We start from the raw sequence: 9,440 nt of genomic DNA, 5'->3' as shown, positions 1-9,440 counted from the left end.
AGATATGTAATTTGAATAGATTCCTTCAACATGATATTCCGTGTTCCGTACATGTTACATGCATGACGTATTCGACAAACATGCATTCCTGAGTTGTGAGCATGTGGATTACTGATTTTTCATCCTCTATAAAAGGAATAATTTCATATAGACTCGTGTACACATTTTCACAAGCTTTCCCTAACACAAGTTTCGAATTCGTTCATTTTTCACAGAAGAATACTTCTGGAGTGTATACAACCTAATAGATATTTAATTTACATGAATTCCATCAACATGGCATTCCGGGTTCCGTACATGATACATGCATGACGGATTCGAGAAACATGCGTTTCTGAGTTGTGAGCATGTGGATTAGTGAACTTTCATCCACCAAAGAAGGCATATATTACACTTTGAATCATTTACTCTGACTTCATAAGTTTTTTGTATCACCAGGTTCTAAAATCGGACATTTGGCAGTAGAAAACACTCTTTGAGCGAATTCTCACCAATACACATGTAATTTACATTGTTTACATAACCATGGCATTCCGTATTCCGAACATGTTTCATGCATCACGGATTCCTCAAACATACATTTCTGAGCTGTGAACATGCGCATGACAGATGTTTCAACCACCAAACAAGTTACATATTCACTTTGAAATAGTTCCTTTTACTTCGTTGCTTCACCTATCACCAGTTTTAAGAATCACACTTTGATCACAGGGAAACGCTCTTGGAGCGAATTCTACCCTAGAGATATGTAATTTGAATAGATTCCTTCAACATGATATTCCGTTTTCCGTACATGTTACATGCATGACGGATTCGACAAACATGCATTTCTGAGTTGTGAGCATGTGGATTACTGATTTTTCATCCTCTATAAAAGGAATAATTTCATATACACTCGTGTATACATTTTCACAAGCTTTCCCTAACAGAAGATTCGAAGTCGTTCATTTATCACAGAAGAATACTTCTGGAGTGTATTCAACCTAATAGATATATAATTTACATGAATTCCATCAACATGGCATTCCGGGTTCCGAACATGATACATGTATGACGGATTCGAGGAACATGCGTTTCTGAGTTGTGAGCATGTGGATTAGTGAACTTTCATCCACCAAATAAGGCATATATTACACTTTGAAATATTTACTGTGACTTTATAAGTTTTTTGTATCACCAGGTTCTAAAATCGGACATTTGGCAGTAGAAAACACTCTTTGAGCGAATTCTCACCAATACACATGTAATTTACATTGTTTACATAACCATGGCATTCCGTATTCCGAACATGTTTCATGCATCACGGATTCCTCAAACATGCATTTCTGAGCTGTGAACATGCGCATGCCAGATGTTTCAACCACCAAACAAGTTACTTATGCACTTTGAAATATTTCCTTGGACTTCGTTGCTTCTCCTATCACCAGTTTCAAGAATCACACTTTGATCCCAGAAAAACCCTCTTGGAGCGAATTCTACCCTAGAGATATGTAATTTGAATAGATTCCTTCAACATGATATTCCGTGTTCCGTACATGTTACATGAATGACGGATTTGACAAATATGCATTCCTGAGTTGTGACCATGTGGATTACTGATTTTTCATCCTCTATTAAAGGAATAATTTCATATAGACTCGTGTACACATTTTCACAAGCTTTCCCTAAGTCAAGTTTCGAATTCGTGCTTTTTTCACAGAAGAATACTTCTGGAGTGTATTCAACCTAATAGATATTTAATTTACATGAATTCTATCAACATGGCATTCCGGGTTCCGTACATGATACATGCATGACGGATTCGAGGAACATGCGTTTCTGAGTTGTGAGCATGTGGATTAGTGAACTTTCATCCACCAAAGAAGGCATATATTACCCTTTGAAATATTTACTCTGACGTCATAAGTTTTTTGTATCACCAGGTTCTAAAATCGGACATTTGGCAGTAGAAAACACTCTTTGAGCGAATTCTCACCAATACAAATGTAATTTACATTGTTTACATAACCATGGCTTTCCGTATTCCGAACATGTTTCATGCATCACAGATTCCTCAAACATGCATTTCTGAGCTGTGAACATGCGCATGCCAGATGTTTCAACCACCAAACAAGTTACTTATGCACTTTGAAATATTTCCTTGGACTTCGTTGCTTCTCCTATCACCAGTTTCAAGAATCACACTTTGATCCCAGAAAAACCCTCTTGGAGCGAATTCTACCCAAGAGATATGTAATTTGAATAGATCCCTTCAACATGATATTCCGTGTTCCGTACATGTTTCATGCATGACGGATTCGACAAACATGCATTCCTGAGTTGTGAGCATGTGGATTACTGATTTTTCATCCTCTATAAAAGGAATAATTTCATATAGACTCGTGTACACATTTTCACAAGCTTTCCCTTACACAAGTTTCGAATTCGTTCATTTTTCACAGAAGAATACTTCTGGAGTGTATTCAACGTAATAGATATATAAATTACATGAATTCCACCAAAATGGCATTCCGGGTTCCGTACATGATACATGCCTGACGGATTAGAGAAACATGCGTTTCTGTGATGTGAGAATGTGGATTAGTGAACTTTCATCCACCAAAAAAGGCATATATTACACTTTGAAATATTTACTCTGACTTCATAAGTTTTTTGTATCACCAGGTTCTAAAATCGGACATTTGGCAGTAGAAAACACTCTTTGAGCGAATTCTCACCAATACACATGTAATTTACATTGTTTACATAACCATGGCATTCCGTATTCCGAACATGTTTCATGCATCACGGATTCCTCAAAAATGCATTTCTGAGCTGTGAACATGCGCATGCCAGATGTTTCAACCACCAAACAAGTTACTTATGCACTTTGAAATATTTCCTTGGACTTCGTTGCTTCTTCTATCACCAGTTTCAAGAATCATACTTTGATCCCAGAAAAACCCTCTTGGAGCGAATTCTACGCCATGATATGTAATTTGAATAGATTCCTTCAACATGATATTCCGAGTTCCGTACATGTTACATGCATGACGTATTCGACAAACATGCATTCCTGAGTTTAGAACATGTGGATTACTGATTTTTCATCCTCTATAAAAGGAATAATTTCATATAGACTCGTGTACACATTTTCACAAGCTTTCCCTAACACAAGTTTCGAATTCGTTCATTTTTCACAGAAGAATACTTCTGGAGTGTATTCAAACTAATAAATATTTAATTTACATGAATTCCATCAACATGGCATTCCGGGTTCCGTACATGATACATGCATGACGGATTCGAGAAACATGCGTTTCTGAGTTGTGAGCATGTGGATTAGTGAACTTTCATCCACCATATAAGGCATATATTACAGTTTGAAATATTTACTCTGACTTCATAAGTTTTTTGTATCACCAGGTTCTAAAATCGGACATTTGGCAGTAGAAAACACTCTTTGAGCGAATTCTCACCTATACACATGTAATTTACATTCTTTACATAACAATGGCATTCCGTATTCCGAACATGTTTCATGCATCACGGATTCCTCAAACATCCATTTCTGAGCTGTGAATATGCGCATGACAGATGTATCAACCACCAAACAAGTTACTTATGCACTTTGAAATATTTCCTTGGACTTCGTTGCTTCTGCTATCACCAGTTTCAAGAATCACACTTTGATCCCAGAAAAACCCTCTTGGAGCGAATTCTACCCTAGAGATATGTAATTTGAATAGATTCCTTCAACATGATATTCCGTGTTCCGTACATGTTACATGCATGACGGATTCGACAAACATGCATTCCTGAGTTGTGAGCATGTGGATTACTGATTTTTCATCCTCTATAAAAGGAATAATTTCATATAGACACGTGTACACATTTTCACAAGCTTTCCCTAACACAAGTTTCGAATTCGTGCTTTTTTCACAGAAGAATACTTCTGGAGTGTATTCAACCTAATAGATATTTAATTTACATGAATTCTATCAACATGGCATTCCGGGTTCCGTACATGATACATGCATGACGGATTCGAGGAACATGCGTTTCTGAGATGTGAGCATGTGGATTAGTGAACTTTCATCCACCAAAGAAGGCATATATTACCCTTTGAAATATTTACTCTGACTTCATAAGTTTTTTGTATCACCAGGTTCTAAAATCGGACATTTGGCAGTAGAAAACACTCTTTGAGCGAATTCTCACCAATACACATGTAATTTACATTGTTTACATAACCATGGCATTCCGTAGTCCGAACATGTTTCATGCATCACAGATTCCTCAAACATGCATTTCTGAGCTGTGAACATGCGCATGCCAGATGTTTCAACCACCAAACAAGTTACTTATGCACTTTGAAATATTTCCTTGGACTTCGTTGCTTCTCCTATCACCAGTTTCAAGAATCACACTTTGATCCCAGAAAAACCCTCTTGGAGCAAATTCTACCCAAGAGATATGTAATTTGAATAGATTCCTTCAACATGATATTCCGTGTTCCATACATGTTTCATGCATGACGGATTCGACAAACATGCATTCCTGAGTTGTGAGCATGTGGATTACTGATTTTTCATCCTCTATAAAAGGAATAATTTCATATAGACTCGTGTACACATTTTCACAAGCTTTCCCTTACACAAGTTTCGAATTCGTTCATTTTTCACAGAAGAATACTTCTGGAGTGTATTCAACGTAATAGATATATAAATTACATGAATTCCACCAAAATGGCATTCCGGGTTCCGTACATGATACATGCCTGAAGGATTAGAGAAACATGCGTTTCTGTGATGTGAGAATGTGGATTAGTGAACTTTCATCCACCAAAAAAGGCATATATTACACTTTGAAATATTAACTCTGACTTCATAAGTTTTTTGTATCACCAGGTTCTAAAATCGGACATTTGGCAGTAGAAAACACTCTTTGAGCGAATTCTCACCAATACACATGTAATTTACATTGTTTACATAACCATGGCATTCCGTATTCCGAACATGTTTCATGCATCACGGATTCCTCAAACATGCATTTCTGAGCTGTGAACATGCGCATGCCAGATGTTTCAACCACCAAACAAGTTACTTATGCACTTTGAAATATTTCCTTGGACTTCGTTGCTTCTTCTATCACCAGTTTCAAGAATCATACTTTGATCCCAGAAAAACCCTCTTGGAGCGAATTCTACGCCATGATATGTAATTTGAATAGATTCCTTCAACATGATATTCCGAGTTCCGTACATGTTACATGCATGACGTATTCGACAAACATGCATTCCTGAGTTTAGAACATGTGGATTACTGATTTTTCATCCTCTATAAAAGGAATAATTTCATATAGACTCGTGTACACATTTTCACAAGCTTTCCCTAACACAAGTTTCGAATTCGTTCATTTTTCACAGAAGAATACTTCTGGAGTGTTTTCAAACTAATAAATATTTAATTTACATGAATTCCATCAACATGGCATTCCGGGTTCCGTACATGATACATGCATGACGGATTCGAGAAACATGCGTTTCTGAGTTGTGAGCATGTGGATTAGTGAAATTTCATCCACCAAATAAGGCATATATTACACTTTGAAATATTTACTGTGACTTCATAAGTTTTTTGTATCACCAGGTTTTAAAATCGGACATTTGGCAGTAGAAAATACTCTTTGAGCGAATTCTCACCAATACACATGTAATTTACATTGTTTACATAACCATGGCATTCCGTATTCCGAACATGTTTCATGCATCACGGATTCCTCAAACATGCATTTCTGAGCTGTGAACATGCGCATGCCAGATGTTTCAACCACCAAACAAGTTACTTATGCACTTTGAAATATTTGCTTGTACTTCGTTGCTTCTCCTATCACCAGTTTTAAGAATCACACTTTGATCCCAGAAAAACCCTCTTGGAGCGAATTCTACCCTAGAGATATGTAATTTGAATAGATTCCATCAACATGATATTCCGTGTTCCGTACATGTTACATGCATGACGGATTTGACAAATATGCATTCCTGAGTTGTGACCATGTGGATTACTGATTTTTCATCCTCTATTAAAGGAATAATTTCATATAGACTCGTGTACACATTTTCACAAGCTTTCCCTAAGTCAAGTTTCGAATTCGTGCTTTTTTCACAGAAGAATACTTCTGGAGTGTATTCAACCTAATAGATATTTAATTTACATGAATTCTATCAACATGGCATTCCGGGTTCCGTACATGATACATGCATGACGGATTCGAGGAACATGCGTTTCTGAGTTGTGAGCATGTGGATTAGTGAACTTTCATCCACCAAAGAAGGCATATATTACACTTTGAAACATTTACTCTGACTTCATAAGTTTTTTGTATCACCAGGTTCTAAAATCGGACATTTGGCAGTAGAAAACTCTCTTTGAGCGAATTCTCACCAATACACATGTAATTTACATTGTTTACATAACCATGGCATTCCGTATTCCGAACATGTTTCATGCATCACGGATTCCTCAAACATGCATTTCTGAGCTGTGAACATGCGCATGCCAGATGTTTCAACCACCAAACAAGTTACTTATGCACTTTGAAGTATTTCCTTGGACTTCGTTGCTTCTCCTATCACCAGTTTCAAGAATCACACTTTGATCCCAGAAAAACCCTCTTGGAGCGAATTCTACCCTAGAGATATGTAATTTCAATAGATTCCTTCAACAAGATATTCCGTGTTCCGTACATGTTACATGCATGACGAATTCGACAAACATGCATTCCTGAGTTGTGAGCATGTGGATTACTGATTTTTCATCCTCTATTAAAGGAATAATTTCATATAGACACGTGTACACATTTTCACAAGCTTTCCCTAACACAAGTTTCGAATTCGTGCTTTTTTCACAGAAGAATACTTCTGGAGTGTATTCAACCTAATGGATATTTAATTTACATGAATTCTATCAACATGGCATTCCGGGTTCCGTACATGATACATGCATGACGGATTCGAGAAACATGCGTTTCTGAGTTGTGAGCATGTGGATTAGTGAACTTTCATCCACCAAAGAAGGCATATATTACACTTTGAAATATTTACTCTGACTTCATAAGTTTTTTGATTCAGCAGGTTCTAAAATCGGACATTTGGCAGTACAAAACTCTATTTGAGCGAATTCTCACCAATACACATGTAATTTACATTGTATACGTAACAATGGCATTCCGTATTCCGAACATGATTCATGCATCACCAATTCCTCAAATTGCATTTCTGAGCTGTGAACATGCACATGACAGATATTTCAACCACAAAACAAATTACTTATGCACTTTGAAATAGTTCCTTGGACTTCGATGTTTCTCCTATCACCAGTTTCAAGAATCACACTTTGATCACAGGGAAACCCTCTTGGAGCGAATTCTACCCTAGAGATATGTAATTTCAATAGATCCCTTCAACATGATATTCCGTGTTCCGTACATGTTACATGCATGACGGATTTGACAAATATGCATTCCTGAGTTGTGACCATGTGGATTACTGATTTTTCATCCTCTATTAAAGGAATAATTTCATATAGACTCATGTACACATTTTCACAAGCTTTCCCTAAGTCAAGTTTCGAATTCGTGCTTTTTTCACAGAAGAAAACTTCTGGAGTGTATTCAACCTAATAGATATTTAATTTACATGAATTCTATCAACATGGCATTCCGGGTTCCGTACATGATACATGCATGACGGATTCGAGGAACATGCGTTTCTGAGTTGTGAGCATGTGGATTAGTGAACTTTCATCCACCAAAGAAGGCATATATTACACTTTGAAACATTTACTCTGACTTCATAAGTTTTTTGTATCACCAGGTTCTAAAATCGGACATTTGGCAGTAGAAAACACTCTTTGAGTGAATTCTCACCTATACACATGTAATTTACATTGTATACATAACCGTGGCATTCCGTATTCCGAACATGATTCATGCATCACCAATTCCTCAAATTGCACTTCTGAGCTGTGAACATGCACATGACAGATATTTCAACCACAAAACAAGTTACTTATGATCTTTGAAATATTTCCTTGGACTTCGATGCTTCTCCTATCACCAGTTTCAAGAATCACACTTTGATCACAGGGAAACCCTCTTTAAGCGAATTCTACCCTAGAGATATGTAATTTGAATAGATTCCTTCAACATGATATTCCGTGTTCCGTACATGTTACATGCATGACGGATTCGACAAACATGCATTCCTGAGTTGTGAGCATGTGGATTACTGATTTTTCATCCTCTATAAAAGGAATAATTTCATATAGACTCGTGTACACATTTTCACAAGCTTTCCCTAACACAAGTTTCGAATTCGTTCATTTTTCACAGAAGAATACTTCTGGAGTGTATTCAACCTAATAGATATATAATTTACACGAATTCCATCAACATGGCATTCCGGGTTCCGTACATGATACATGCATGACGGATTCGAGAAACATGCGTTTCTGAGTTGTGAGCATGTGGATTAGTGAACTTTCATCCACCAAAGAAGGCATATATTACACTTTGAATCATTTACTCTGACTTCATAAGTTTTTTGTATCACCAGGTTCTAAAATCGGACATTTGGCAGTAGAAAACACTCTTTGAGCGAATTCTCACCAATACACATGTAATTTACATTGTTTACATAACCATGGCATTCCGTATTCCGAACATGTTTCATGCATCACGGATTCCTCAAACATGCATTTCTGAGCTGTGAACATGCGCATGCCAGATGTTTCAACCACCAAACAAGTTACTTATGCACTTTGAAATATTTCCTTGGACTTCGTTGCTTCTTCTATCACCAGTTTCAAGAATCATACTTTGATCCCAGAAAAACCCTCTTGGAGCGAATTCTACGCCATGATATGTAATTTGAATAGATTCCTTCAACATGATATTCCGAGTTCCGTACATGTTACATGCATGACGTATTCGACAAACATGCATTCCTGAGTTTAGAACATGTGGATTACTGATTTTTCATCCTCTATAAAAGGAATAATTTCATATAGACTCGTGTACACATTTTCACAAGCTTTCCCTAACACAAGTTTCGAATTCGTTCATTTTTCACAGAAGAATACTTCTGGAGTGTTTTCAAACTAATAAATATTTAATTTACATGAATTCCATCAACATGGCATTCCGGGTTCCGTACATGATACATGCATGACGGATTCGAGAAACATGCGTTTCTGAGTTGTGAGCATGTGGATTAGTGAAATTTCATCCACCAAATAAGGCATATATTACACTTTGAAATATTTACTGTGACTTCATAAGTTTTTTGTATCACCAGGTTTTAAAATCGGACATTTGGCAGTAGAAAATACTCTTTGAGCGAATTCTCACCAATACACATGTAATTTACATTGTTTACATAACCATGGCATTCCGTATTC

This window comes from Vicugna pacos, unplaced genomic scaffold, assembly GCF_048564905.1.
Source record: "Vicugna pacos unplaced genomic scaffold, VicPac4 scaffold_20, whole genome shotgun sequence".
Taxonomy (NCBI): Eukaryota; Metazoa; Chordata; class Mammalia; order Artiodactyla; family Camelidae; genus Vicugna; species Vicugna pacos.
The sequence above is the reverse complement of the archived record's forward strand: the minus strand, read 5'-3'. Positions refer to the sequence as shown.